This window comes from Mixophyes fleayi, chromosome 9 (genome assembly GCF_038048845.1).
Source record: "Mixophyes fleayi isolate aMixFle1 chromosome 9, aMixFle1.hap1, whole genome shotgun sequence".
Taxonomy (NCBI): domain Eukaryota; kingdom Metazoa; phylum Chordata; class Amphibia; order Anura; family Limnodynastidae; genus Mixophyes; species Mixophyes fleayi.
In genome coordinates, this window is record NC_134410.1 from 44024481 (window position 1) to 44038803 (window position 14323).

The window sequence follows — 14323 nt, forward strand, 5'->3', positions numbered from 1 at the left end:
ATTTATTCCCTAATTGTACATTTATTTAAAATATATATATTCTCAAAGTAAATATTTTTATACAAAAGAACAAGCTTATCATGTGTCAGAGGTGTAAGAAGTGTGTGTAGTTACAGAGGGTCCTCGAGTTGCCCCTGGTGGTCATTACATCCACGTCCATACATACCCAGACTAAAAAGACTTGGTGGAGACACTGTGCCTCACACACAACGATTTTATATGTACACACCTTACTAGGAGTAAGAGGGTGTTACATAGTTAATACATCACTAAATCCTAGTTAAAAAAGTGCAACTCCATCATTCCCCTTTCATGCTTTATGACATAAAATGGGTTTCAGCTGCTTCAAATTTCCTCTCCTCTCCTCATGATGGGTTGGGTGGTTGCCATGAAATGGTGTTACAGCCATCTTATATTTCAATTGGTCCATGTGCAGCCCACCTGGCTATAAAACCACTTTCCTAATATTGTGCAGGTCCCCCTCATACCACCAAAACAGCTCTGATGCGTTGAGGCATTGATTCCACAAGACCGCTGAAGGTATCTTGCACCAGGATATTGTAAATTGTGAGCACACCCCATAGATGCTCAATCGGATTGAGATCTGGGAAATTTGGAGGCCAAGTCAACACTTTGAACTCTTTGTCATGTTACTCAAATCATTCCTGAACAATTTTTGCAGTGTGGCAGGTAGCATTATCTTGATGAAAGAAACCACTGCCATCATGGAATACCGTTGCTATAAGTTTGTGTACTGGGTCTGCAAAAATGTTTAGGTAGCTGGTACATGTCAAAGAAGCATCCACATGAATGCCAGGACCCAAGGTTTTACAGAGCATCACACTGCCTCCACCGGATTGCCTTCTTCCCATAGTGCATCCTGGTACCATCTCTTCCCCAAGTAAATGATGCACATGCACCCATCCGTCCACATAATGTAAAGAAAATGTGATTCATCAGACCAGGCCATCTTCTTCCATTGCTCCATGGTCCAGTTCTGGAACTCACTTGCCCATTGTAGGCAATTTTGATGGTGGATAGGTGTCACCATGGGTACTGTGACTGGTCTGTGGCTACACAGCCCCATATGCAGTTAGCGGTGATGCACTGTGTGTTCTGACACCTTTCTATCATAGCCAGCGGTAACTTTTTCAGCTATTTGTGCTACAGTAGCTCTTCTGTGGGATTGGACTAGGCAAGCTAGCCTTCACTCCACACGTGCATCAGTCAGCCATGGGCAGTTGACCGGTTGTACTTCCTTGGACCACTTTTGGTAGTATCTGCATCACTTCATCTTATTTAAATAGAAATTAAATTTAGTTTTGCAGATGTAGGCTCATTCTGCATTTAGCAAGTGGTACCCTTGAACCACCCAACTCTTTCCATTGGTCGATGTACATCTTTTCGTCATCACAGATGCCTCCATCTTGACCTGCAAATCCATGCACTTCCCTGAAAAAGCCACTTACAAGTGCACAAAAGTAGCATAATGAAGTCACAAAAGAATATTTACACTTAGGTTTTATACTCATGAAGATTTTAAATATACCCTTTGTGGTCTAAGAAGGTAAATTTCATCCTGAAAATGTTCATTTGCTGGAAAGCTAACCACTGTGTCCTATTAGTGACTTATCAGCATATATCTCTGCTTTTATCTGTTTTCTTTCTTACATGGTCATTTTGCACACGACCAAACATCTACAATTTTATTTCAATACTGTAGATATGCATTTCTAAATATGCTATAGGCTAGATTTACTAAGCTGCGGGTTTGAAAAAGTGGGGAAGTTGCCTATAGCAACCAATCAGATTCTAGCTGTCATTTTGTAGAAAGCACTAAATAAATGATAGCTAGAATCTGATTGTTTGCTATAGGCAACATCCCCACTTTTTCAAACCCACAGCTTAGTAAATCTAGCCCTATGACTATGCTTCAAATTACAAAATAAGGGACCTTTTAGCAGCATTGTAATTTTTATCTCCAGTTTGCCACGATAGCAATGGGGTCTGGATATCAATAATATGTACTGAATCTTTTTTAGTCTATGCAAATTATGTAAAACTATGATCATATACACAAATCACTTTATTTTACTGGAGGTTTAAATTTATTGAATAGCGCAGAAATTGCCCATGGTGGATCACTTTAGGTAAATTTAAATGTAGTCAAAAGAAAGCAAAACAACCGTATTACGTAATATCCCATTATCCGGAAAAGTGTGTGTGTACTGCTGATCCTTGTGCACTGTTGTTGTTGGTTGAGAGCTTTTTATGTACTTTGCAAGCCATGTTTATTTTAAATGTATTAAAACATTTACTAAGATACAATAACTTTGTAACATATAAGTCCATTTGCATTTCATATTTTGTGCCAATCCGCTCTGCGCATGCTCTGAAAGCATTACGCCAATGAAAGCAATTGCATGCAGTTTATGTCTGAATTCAAATGACTGTTATGACAGCCTTTGACTTGAAGGGCATAATGTGGTTGGAAAGAGGCAGACGAACATAGGCAATGTACAGTAAGGGCATGCCGAGGGTGTTCCACGTGACCGATTCAAATCCTAAGTCTCCAGTAAGCAAGTCCGGTGCAATGTTTCTCTGCGTCCTAGGCAAACGAACAACCTATTGTCCCTCCCCCACACCTCCCCTACACCCCCACACACTTGAATTTTGGTAAATAAAAATAACAACTTACTTTCTGCTGGCTGGCATGTAAAACTGCAGCCCAGGTGCACTAGTGTCCCAAGGCAACCGCAGGGGGGCTTCCAAATGTTAGATTTGAAAACCAAACACAGCGGAAAAAAAACTCATGACAATAAGCTGGTAACAGCCCCACCCCTCTCCCCACACATTACACCAAATACTATGCCCACCACCTATACCCACTCATTACAAGAATACCACCTCCACCCTTCTGCCATCACATTACACCAATACCACCCCTATTCCTCTACCATTTGCATTACCAAATGCCACCCCCCTCCCCTCACATTACACCAATACCACCCCCACCTCTCTCTTCTCACATTACACCAATACCCACCCCCACCTCTCTCTTCTCACATTACACCAATACCACCCCCCTCCCTTCACATTACACCAATACCACCCCAACCGATCTCCCCTTACATTACACCAATACCACCCCCACCCCCCTCCCCTCACATTACACCAATACCACCCCCCTCCCTTCACATTACACCAATACCACCCTTACCCATCTCCCCACCCATGGCAACAATACCACTTCCACCCTTCTCCCTTCACATTACACCAATACCACCCCAACCGATCTCCCCTTACATTACACCAATACCACCCCCACCCCCCTCCCCTCACATTACACCAATACCACCCCCCTCCCTTCAAATTACACCAATACCACCCCAACTGATCTCCCCTTACATTACACCAATACCACCCCCACCCCTCTCCCCTCACATTACACCAATACCACCCCCCTCTCTCCTCACATTACACCAATACCACCCTTACCCATCTCCCCACCCATGGCAACAATACCACTTTCACCCTTCTCCCCTCACATTACACCAATACCAACCCTATCCCTCTCCCATTTGCATTACACAATACCACCTACACATCTCTCCCCTCACATTACACCAATACCACCCCCACCCCCCTCCCCTCACATTACACCAATACCACCCCCCTCCCTTCAAATTACACCAATACCACCCCAACTGATCTCCCCTTACATTACACCAATACCACCCCCACCTCTCTCTTCTCACATTACACCAATACCACCCCCCTCCCTTCACATTACACCAATACCACCCCAACCGATCTCCCCTTACATTACACCAATACCACCCCCACCCCCCTCCCCTCACATTACACCAATACCACCCCCCTCCCTTCACATTACACCAATACCACCCTTACCCATCTCCCCACCCATGGCAACAATACCACTTCCACCCTTCTCCCTTCACATTACACCAATACCACCCCAACCGATCTCCCCTTACATTACACCAATACCACCCCCTCCCCTCACATTACACCAATACCACCCCCCTCCCTTCAAATTACACCAATACCACCCCAACTGATCTCCCCTTACATTACACCAATACCACCCCCACCCCTCTCCCCTCACATTACACCAATACCACCCCCCTCTCTCCTCACATTACACCAATACCACCCTTACCCATCTCCCCACCCATGGCAACAATACCACTTTCACCCTTCTCCCCTCACATTACACCAATACCAACCCTATCCCTCTCCCATTTGCATTACACAATACCACCTACACATCTCTCCCCTCACATTACACCAATACCACCCCCACCCCTCTCCCCTCACATTACACCAAAACCACCCCCCTCTCTCCTCACATTACACCAATACCACCCCCACCTCTCTCCCCTCACATTACACCAATACTACCCCACCCCTCTCCCCTCACATTAGCCTCATCATAACAACTCCTTCAACATCATTAACCACTTTCTAATCATTAACTCCCTCATCACCAAAATTAATTTACACCAACATCATTAAATAATCCCATTTATATTGATTAACCCCCTTAATTATTAACTCCCTCATCAAAAGTACCCCATTAAGATTATTAATCCTCTCACCCACATAATTAACTCCCTCATTATGCTTAACCCCTACAACATGAACTTGCCAACAAGTATATTGTACTGTCCGTCCATCCCCACTTATCTGTTGCTGCTCCATCCTACCGGTAATAGTCAGAGGGAAACTGATCACATGTCAGGTCCCCTTTGTATGCTTTCTCTTCCACAGAGCACCCTGCAGGCTGGAGGTTATACAACTGCCTGTCAGCGGTGAGCAGTCAGCTGGGGAGAGGAAGGGACTGTGTACTTTGTGCCGATGAGCTCCGTCCCCCATGAGCACCATGTGCTCCATGCGGAATGCTTAACCAGATCATTTTCTTCTTTATGGGCAGCTAGGGGGTTGCCTAAAGCTGCCTTATGGTAGAACCGGGCCTGCTTGTAAGTACGCTTGTCTTAGCTGTATCATTTGCACCAGCTACATGGCAGTAAGTAAGTGCTGACTAACTACATCATTTTTGTATTAAAAACTACACGTATGCGTGCTACTAGACAGCAAAGCACATCTGCATGCAAATAAAAGAGACTATCAAAATGCATTGTATGTTCAGTACGCATTAAGAACATCCTGATTTATATATATAATGTATTTTTTTTTTTTTTTTTAAAAACACATTTTTATTAATGAATGTAGAATTAGGAGTTGTTCATAGTTGTTCATTTATTTTCTAAAATATTTTTTTTTACATGTGCTCTTATGTGACATTATATTGGACATAGGCATGTGCGTATCCTGCACTTTATTGTGTCTGTTAACATATGGCTTGTAACGTTTAGACAGAGCGTACTTACACTCAGATTCAAATTGAAGAGCATCAGAGATCCGCTCAGAATTGAATATAGGTGAAATTACGCTAAAGCTCCATACCCTTTCTTTTCAACCGAAAGTTGTGTTCGTACTTGAATCAAACCCTCTATGGGCAAACTATATCCATGAAACATTTTTAATGTGGTATTAAAAATGAAATGTAACAGAATGTTTCAAAACAACATATATGTTTTTTTTTTAATATAATTATTGTTTGGATACCATGCTCCTCTACTTTAATATTTAAGTTAGTTTTACAGGTGTTACTGCTGGCCCTGAAGTAATTTTAACCTTGTGACAAAAACACAATCCACTGCAACATTCCAATGAGGAGGAGACATAGAACAAACAATCCCTATATTAAAATATTTTATAGTTGGTTAATTAAATAAATTACAATATCCTATTACACAATGTACACAACATAAAATATATCTTTTAAACTTATAGGTCTGGCTCGCTGCACGCACATAATATACATTCACTGTTGTTTTGTATTTAGCAGATGTGCAATAATCTATAAGTAATCAAATTACCTACAGACCAGAAAGTGCTGTGGGTTAACAATACTAATGTATTTCTGCTGAGACTGGATGGCCTTGTTCTAAAGATCTCTTACTGTAATAATAATGATTATATGAATGTTGCCGGTGGCTGTAAAGGAGAGTCTCTTTTTTTTTACTCTATGCGCTAAATTATCTCTGCTAAAGGTCGGGTCCAAATGGAGCGGTAAACGTTAAACTTCTTTTATGAAAATGTTTCTACCCCTGTGTCAATAGACAATGTTTAGCTAACAAAAAACACCTTAAATACAATTTATAATTCTTTCTGGTTATTGATTTTTAAATGTAAGTGTGTAGTTGGAAAAGCAAAGTTAATGATGACACAGAGGTACTGATTGCCATTATAAGAGTAACAATGTCAATAATTGGCATTCAACTCATGGAGGTTTTCAGCTTCAAGTTATTTCTATTCTCCATATTAACAAAAATACAATCAATAGCGTTCAGATAAACAAATATGTCAGTATATTAAATATATTGAAAATATTGTACATGATAATAAACGCTATGAAAAACATATTTTATCAAAACTTTACACTAATATTTGAACTAGCAGCATAAAAATACATTACACTAAGATCACAAGCTGTATTTAAAAATTGTGATAGACATGCACACAGTGATAGCAATGCTATTTTAATGGAAGGTCAAGAGAAAAATAGAGAGCCTAATCTATGAAAAACACTGTAAGGTAGTAATAATTGGTCAGCAGAAGTGAAAATGGTACGATTAAGGGGCCTGATTCATTAAGAAGAGTAAAGCAAAACAAGGAGTAAATTTGATCCTAGACAAAATCATGTTACAATGTAAGGGTGCAAATTATTTTGCACATAGGTTAAATGCTGGCTGTTTTTTTCATGTAGCACACACATACGTGTTAGCTTTATTTTTACACTGAAATTTAAAGCTGATTTAGGACATGCCCTACCCCAACTATAAACCTATCCCCACATTTTAAATGTACCCCCCCCCCCCCCGCCTCCAATGCAACATGGTTTTGCCAAGGTGCAAAGTTACTAATTACTTTTGCTTTACTTTCCTTAATGAGTAAGAGCCAAGGTCCTTAGGGGAAGCAGTGGGCATAGCTGTGATCCTGCATATAAATCAAATTGGAAGTCTGATATTTAAATCACACTATACCCAACATGGAGCAGTGTGTAGCATTACAGAATATCAATTTAGTGGCAAATGTTATATTAAAGCATTACAAAGTAGCATAGCTTATTTTATCTGAAAACAACAGTGGTAATTTTATAAGGGGGAGGTGGGAGTATGAAGTCTTGATAACATACTACCAAGTTATATAAAATAAAAAATAACCACTGAAAATCAGTTTCTATAGATAATTGTATAACACAATGAACACATTTTGAACACTCTTTCATATCAGAATTCATGAATAAACAGCATTATTTTGCAGCACAAAACGGTAGAGAACAGCTTATAGCAGTGAACTACTTCAATTATGAGTCTTGGTATATTCCTTAAGTCAACTAATTTCATCAGTAAATCCCATATGTTCATCTTCAACCACGCTATATGGACCCCACAACTCTTTATTCCTTATTAACTCGTCAATACATAAATTTAATTTAATAAAAATAACCACAATAACTCCCCAACTTCAGTCCAAAGGTTTATCCTAACTTCCAAAAATTTATATACTGTGCCAGCAGGAGTATTAACTACTTTTTTGAAGCAAAAATTAAAAAAATGTTGAAAGCCTTGAAAGGCTCCTTAGTAGCAGATTTCATGGTGGATATATCAGATATACAGAGTAAAAGCAAAGATAACAGGGACAAAACAGAGCACTTACAATACATAATCTTAACACTGGTGTCTGTGTCATGTGCAGGCTGCACTGCCACACCTCACCCTTCTGGTTCAGTATCTAGTGACAGTGGCAGGGGCTGTCTTTTCTATTCATGTAGCACACACATGTCTCTAAGATCTTCTGTGGGAAAATCCCCATGATTCACAAGAACAGTTAACTCTAGCTCCTTAACCTGTTTAGAATAGTTACCTGTCTTCTCTGTTACAAAGTGGTAATGTATATCCCCCTTATTTGCTGTAGCTGTGGTGGGGTGAGTTGGTTCATTGGTATTACCTGGAACTCTTTCCTGTCAAATATGTGTATTTACCACCTCCTGAGTACCAGGACTCCTGAGTTCACTGTAGCAACCCCTTTATTCAGCATTGATACTTTGGCCTCTGCTAGCTCAAACTGTCCCTGGAAATCGTGAGACAATGCCCCATCTGCACATCCGTTTGCATATAAATGGTTACGGCTGGGGTCACTCCCTTGTAAACCTCTTGTATCTATCTATCCCTGTCTTTCTTGGGGACTATCTAAAAGAATACACTTCTCCGCCCTAAACTTATTTGTTTGGGAACCACCCAGTTCTGGCACAGAACAATACACACTCACCCTCTGACCCAGGTAGACAGTTCAAGGTAGGCAGTTCCCAAACAATGCAACACATTACCTCTTCCACGCTTTCAATTGAATGCACAGGGTTAAGGCTGGGGGCAAACTCCATGTCACACTACTATGCTGAGAGCTGAAAATGACAGCTATGGAGCCCAGAGTATGGTGAAAGCATATAACATTTATTGAGCAAATATGATCCAGATAGTGCAGAAAATGGTAAAAAATGGATTTTGCAGACACTAAACAATGGATCTTAGGGTGAGGCTGAAAGCCGGTTACAACAAAGAATACGGCTGGTGCATTTGAACAGACTGAGTGGAAAGGATGTCCACCAGAATGTCGGCTAGCAGCTTGCAGTAGTCCCAGGGAACAGGAGAAGTAACAAGAGTAACAAATGAGAACAACAATCAGGAACAACAACAACAATGACCAGCAAAGGGGACTGAAGTAGGCATGCATAAATAAGAAGAGAACAGGTGCAGATAATTAGCAGGTTCAGCAGGTTAAACCCTGCTAGTGAGTGAAAAGGCAAAGCACGATAGCAGCACCTCTGGTGTTTCAGAGATACTGCAGGGTACATTCAAATAATATCAAGTCTAAAGTAGTCCAAGAGACAGGAGCTGCCAAGACAAAGCAGCATGCTGAAGCGATGCTGCAGCATAAGCGAAGGCAGATCCTGATACTCCTGTGAACCATTCATATATACCACTACCTAGCTAGGTGGCTGATAACACAGACGGTTCAATGTTTCATCTATTCCATACCTCTTGTTTAGTCAGTTCTGGAAAATGTGATACACCACCCCTAACATACATTCCCTTGTATGTACGTGATTAAGGCTGGGGTTTCCCTCCTGTGACCCTCTCACATACATCGCTACCTGAGCCTCCTCTTCAGGCCTTGCTGATGGAATACCTTCCTGTTCCCTAGGCTCATTTAGGTGGGACCTCATCTAGTATGTTATAGAAAATGTAAGCAATTCTTGTTCAGGTACAGAGAAAGGTCAGTGAAACCAAGACGGCTTCTTTAAATTAATGAAATGTGTACAGCTGAATAATTGTCTCAGGTACAGAGGAACACACACTTTCCTGTAAGATGGTACCCCTAATTTAGACCTTGGTACCGGTTGAAAAACATTGTTAGTTTCTAACAGCAGAATCATCTTAAATATATTGAGCAAGCATCTAAATCAGTACCAAGCAAAAAGTGTATTATTGTCTGATACCCCTACTCCTTGCAGTCCCCTCTCATGCCCCAATCTAAGTACACTCAGGCCTTAGGCACTGCAAAGTGGATTTCTCCCACCCCTGCACAGAAATAATTTTCCCAAGCATTATGTCCTCGAAACTCACAAGCTCTGGACATACATGGGTAACATCAACCACTGTGCTTCTTAATCCCATAGTTACCTTGTCACCCACAATGACAGATTTCAGGCTGTCCTTTGGGATCTCTCTAGGTCTAACAACACTCAGAACTTCTGGGGAAGTAGGTGTCATCCCAAATGGAGGGTACCGGCCTTTTCTTCTCTGTACAGAAGGCACTGATTTGCCCCACCATGTGAGAAACAAAATACTGGCTTGACCTCCACCTCCCTTAAAAGAAAGAAGAAACATCAAGTGGATTAGTAGAGGTGGATGGGAGTGCTCCTCGGTTCTGTGCCCATTTCCAAGTGGATTGCCCTGGCACAATGGCTCCTTTTTAGCTGTGGATGTGGTATATATGTCAGCCAGCCTGATAGATTCCTTAGATTCCTTAGATGATGCAGGTTCCCAATTCACCAACTGTTTTTTTCACATCTACTGAGCACATTGTGAGAAACTGCTCCAGGATCATCAAATCTTTGAGACCTTTCAATGTATTGATCTTCAAACCCCTAATCAACTACTGGAAAGTAATGAATAATTGGCTAATAAGTCTAGAGTAAGTGTCAGAGGCAATGCGGTTCATATCTGAACTTGTCAATGTGCCTCAAAGGTGATGCCAAAAACTACAGCAGGACACTTTACATATCCTCATAATCCTTATCTAATTGCAAAATGTTTTAGAGGTTTATCTTTCAGTTCAGGGGTTAAGTATTATGCCCACTGAATGCAAGACAGCTATTACTTTCTGCATGCCAGTCTGCTCGGCGGCCTATAGCCTCTTGCTCTGCCTTTCTCTCTGAAGCCTGATGCTCTGCCTGAAACTGTTATAAGAGTTGTATTTTAGCTGCCATTTTCATGGGCCCAAACATTTTGAATCAGTTTGCATATAAGTGTCCATAGCAGTATTCATAGTTAAACTATTAGAATCCTTCGAAAGAGTAAGTCCAGTCAACTGCACTGCCAGGCCACCTTCGTGGCACACATCTCCATCTTAGCTACAGTCACACTGTATATAAACTGATATAAACTTCTATAAACTGATCTTTGTTTTTGCCAATGTTTGTCATTCTTCTGTCAACACAGTAAGTAAATCCTTTAATTGGTGCTTATATGCAGCAGCTGCCATCTTTGCACAAAAAAAGATAGAGAAAGAAATACAAGAGAAGGGGAGGAAAAACTCTTTGCACTGTATGTTTTAATATATTTTAAGCATTATGTTCTGCCTTTTGTGAATTAGTGTGCATTCCTCTCACAAGAATTACATAGACTTAATTTCTTAAATAAAAATATCCCAGAAGCTGCCTCTAATTTATCACAACAAGGCTCAACAGAGAATGGGTGTAAAAGGGTTAATAAAAACAAAACCACCTGGTCTATCAAAAAATGTTTAAATTCCCTCAAATTTATATCACTCTCACTATTATCTACCCAGTTTTGCCACCACAAAGGTTTTGGTTTCAAAGCTAACACTTTGAGGAAGTCTTTAGTTACTCCCTGACTTATCTCAAAATATACTCACAACTTATTTTAAAGTTACTGCAAGTTACTGCAATCCAAGCAGTTATCTGCCTTAAATGTGGTGTTTATAAACAACAAGCTAACTGGGTACAGTTATTCAGGAATACAAAGACAGAACATTATAAAATGCAGTTCAAGAACAGTAGTATTATTTCAAAACAGTTACATGAAATAAGCAGGAGCAAAAACAGAAACTGATAACTCATGTACTTTCGTGTAACTGTGCTGGGGGAGTTTGAAAAACAGTTGACCCTAAAGATATTACAAAATTCTAACATCAGGTTATTATTTTATTGCCCAAATCCCCCTTCCTTGTGAGGTCACTAAGAGAAAGTCTGTGTTTATGCTAATCAGTTTTATGACCACTTTAGTTATCTTTGTTCAAAACACATTCCTAGGAAATAATTATCATATATCTTTTTCTGGCACATCATAGAAATAAAATAATACATCCAACCAAGAGAACAGGATCTGCCACACAGACACATATGATATATAATTATTATTGTAATTATATAATTCTAAATATAAATTCTTTAGGAAGATAAATTACTTCTCTATCGTCTCCCTCAAGTTGGTAGTTATGGTTGACTTGTTCACTGATTATAAATATGTATCACAGTCATCCCAGATAGGGTTTATAAAATTATTTTATAAACCTCCACCTTCGCAACATTGGCAAGATTCATCATTTCCTCTCCCTGGATGCCACCAAGACCATCATCCATGCTGTTGTCATATCCCACCTTGATTAATACAATCTTCTCCTCTATGACTTGCCTGCCAAATGTCTGTCCCCCCTGAAATCCCTCCAGAATACAATTCATGTTGCTTATCGTCACTAATAAATCCCTCTTTAATGCCCCCCACTACTACATCTTCGTCCTAGTCAAGAAAAACTCCCTTACTCGCCCACGACGTTCTGTCAATGACCTTCGCTTCTCCTAATCTATCACCTCCTCACATTCCAGCCTTCAGGACCTTGGCTGCACTGCTCCCCCCTTTTGGAACTCCCTGCCCCGCCCAATCAGAATTGCTGACAACCTCAAATCTTCCAAACACTCCCTCAGAACTCCCCTTTTCACACTTGCCTACCCAGCCCCATCCTAAGACAATTTCCTCCTCACGCTCCACCTGCCATTTTGATGTAATGGACAACAACAAGGTTCAATGCTTAAAATGATCAGTGTCCGAAAAGAAGGTAAAATAGCTATTTCTTAAATACAGAATAAAGAAGTCAAGTACTCAATAAAACTGTAAAAGTAATTCTGTACAACTTTTTTCTGTATATGCAGTGATAATTATTATGCTGCTGTTCGCATTTAGAAATGCAGTTTAGTGATCATAGGTCTTTTGCAGAGTATTACTACCCTAATCCTCTTAATGTTAACTCTCACAAGTTTAGCCCCCTTACCTCCCTTTTCTTCTTTCTCTTTGCAATGTTTCCTTTGTTCTAGTTGTGTCTTCTTATGCAGTTGCTTTCTCTATAGTTTATTGTATTGATTTTCACTGATTCTATTGTTTCTTTTGTGTCCCTTACTTATCTGTAGTTTTCTCTGTTTATATTTTGTTGATTGTGCGGTACTGCAGATTCTGTAGCACCATATAAATAAATTAAGATGATGATGATTTGCTTTGAAATACCTGCTGCTGTCTTTAATTTGACTCCATATTGATAACTCACATCAAAAGAGTAATTGACACACTCTTTTTTTTCTGGCAATGTAGTGATGGTTATTCTGCCATTTTTACTAACCAACAGTTTTGATTAAAAAAAAATACATTGTTGCATAGAGTTGCTGTAATTATGGTGAGAGATAGCGCCCAAGATAGCACTGAGAACACCACAGTTTCTTTCTATTGGTCTGGTAGCATTCTGGTTACATCAGTCTCGTAAGAGACTCTCTGATGTAACAACAGTGCATCTTGCAGGGTAGATGCAGGCACTATCTTGTATGTGGGAAGTATGTAAGCTCTGTCAATTAGTATATGGCTATTTGTTATACCAGGATGTTGTCATAATGGTATAATCAAAAGTTAAGATAAAAAAAAATTCTTTCATCTTCTTATGTCGCATATACCTTTGCCTTTAAGTACTCATTAGGATATGTAAGTTATCAACCTACTCCCCCTTTAATATAGGGTTAAGATGCCTATTGCACTATTGATATAATGTATATATAGAACATACTAATATGCTAATTCTGAATCATTATAATAATCTAAAGCACAGCCTATGTGTATAGAGGAGATCTTGCCATGGGTACTAACACATACTTGCCAACTCCCGAAAACTTGCTTCCGAAAGTTGGGGGCGTGACTGGAGGGCGGGAGGGGGTGGGGCAAGGCCAAGCGTGTCATTTTGGCCCCGCCCCCCGCAAAAACCGTGCTGTACGTCATGGGGGCGGGGCCAAAATGATGCGATTGGCCTCGCCCCGCCCCTCCCGCCCTCCAAAATGGCGTGATTCTCAGTGAAATCTTGGATCCGGGAGAAATACCAGCTCCCCCGGGAGCCCGACACGAATTTCGGGAGTCTCCCGGACTTTCCGGGAGAGTTGGCAAGTATGTACTAACAGAAAATGTCAGAATATTTATACAGGGTCCGCTCATAAGAAAAAAATCTGGAGTAGGGTTATAAGGTTCTGATACTGATACCAATATAGATAAATATTATATATATAAATATATATATATATTTATAAATAACATATATATATATATATATATATATATATATATATATATATATATATATATATATTGTGACAGAAGCGCTGAGAAAGAAGTGAATGGCAGGTACATAACTCCTAGATTCCTGACATTTGTATTTTAAAACACCAGGGAATCTGTAGGTATTTTGGAAAAGCTTTCCAGAGGGTGTTTCCCTGCTGTAACAAAACATGGAAAGGGTCCCTGGTGTTATGTATGGAAAAAGAAAAGTGTGGGCTCCATATAAAAGGCCCAGTCCAGGTGATCTGGTCTGCCAGTCTCTAAGCACACTCATCAGAAGTTGC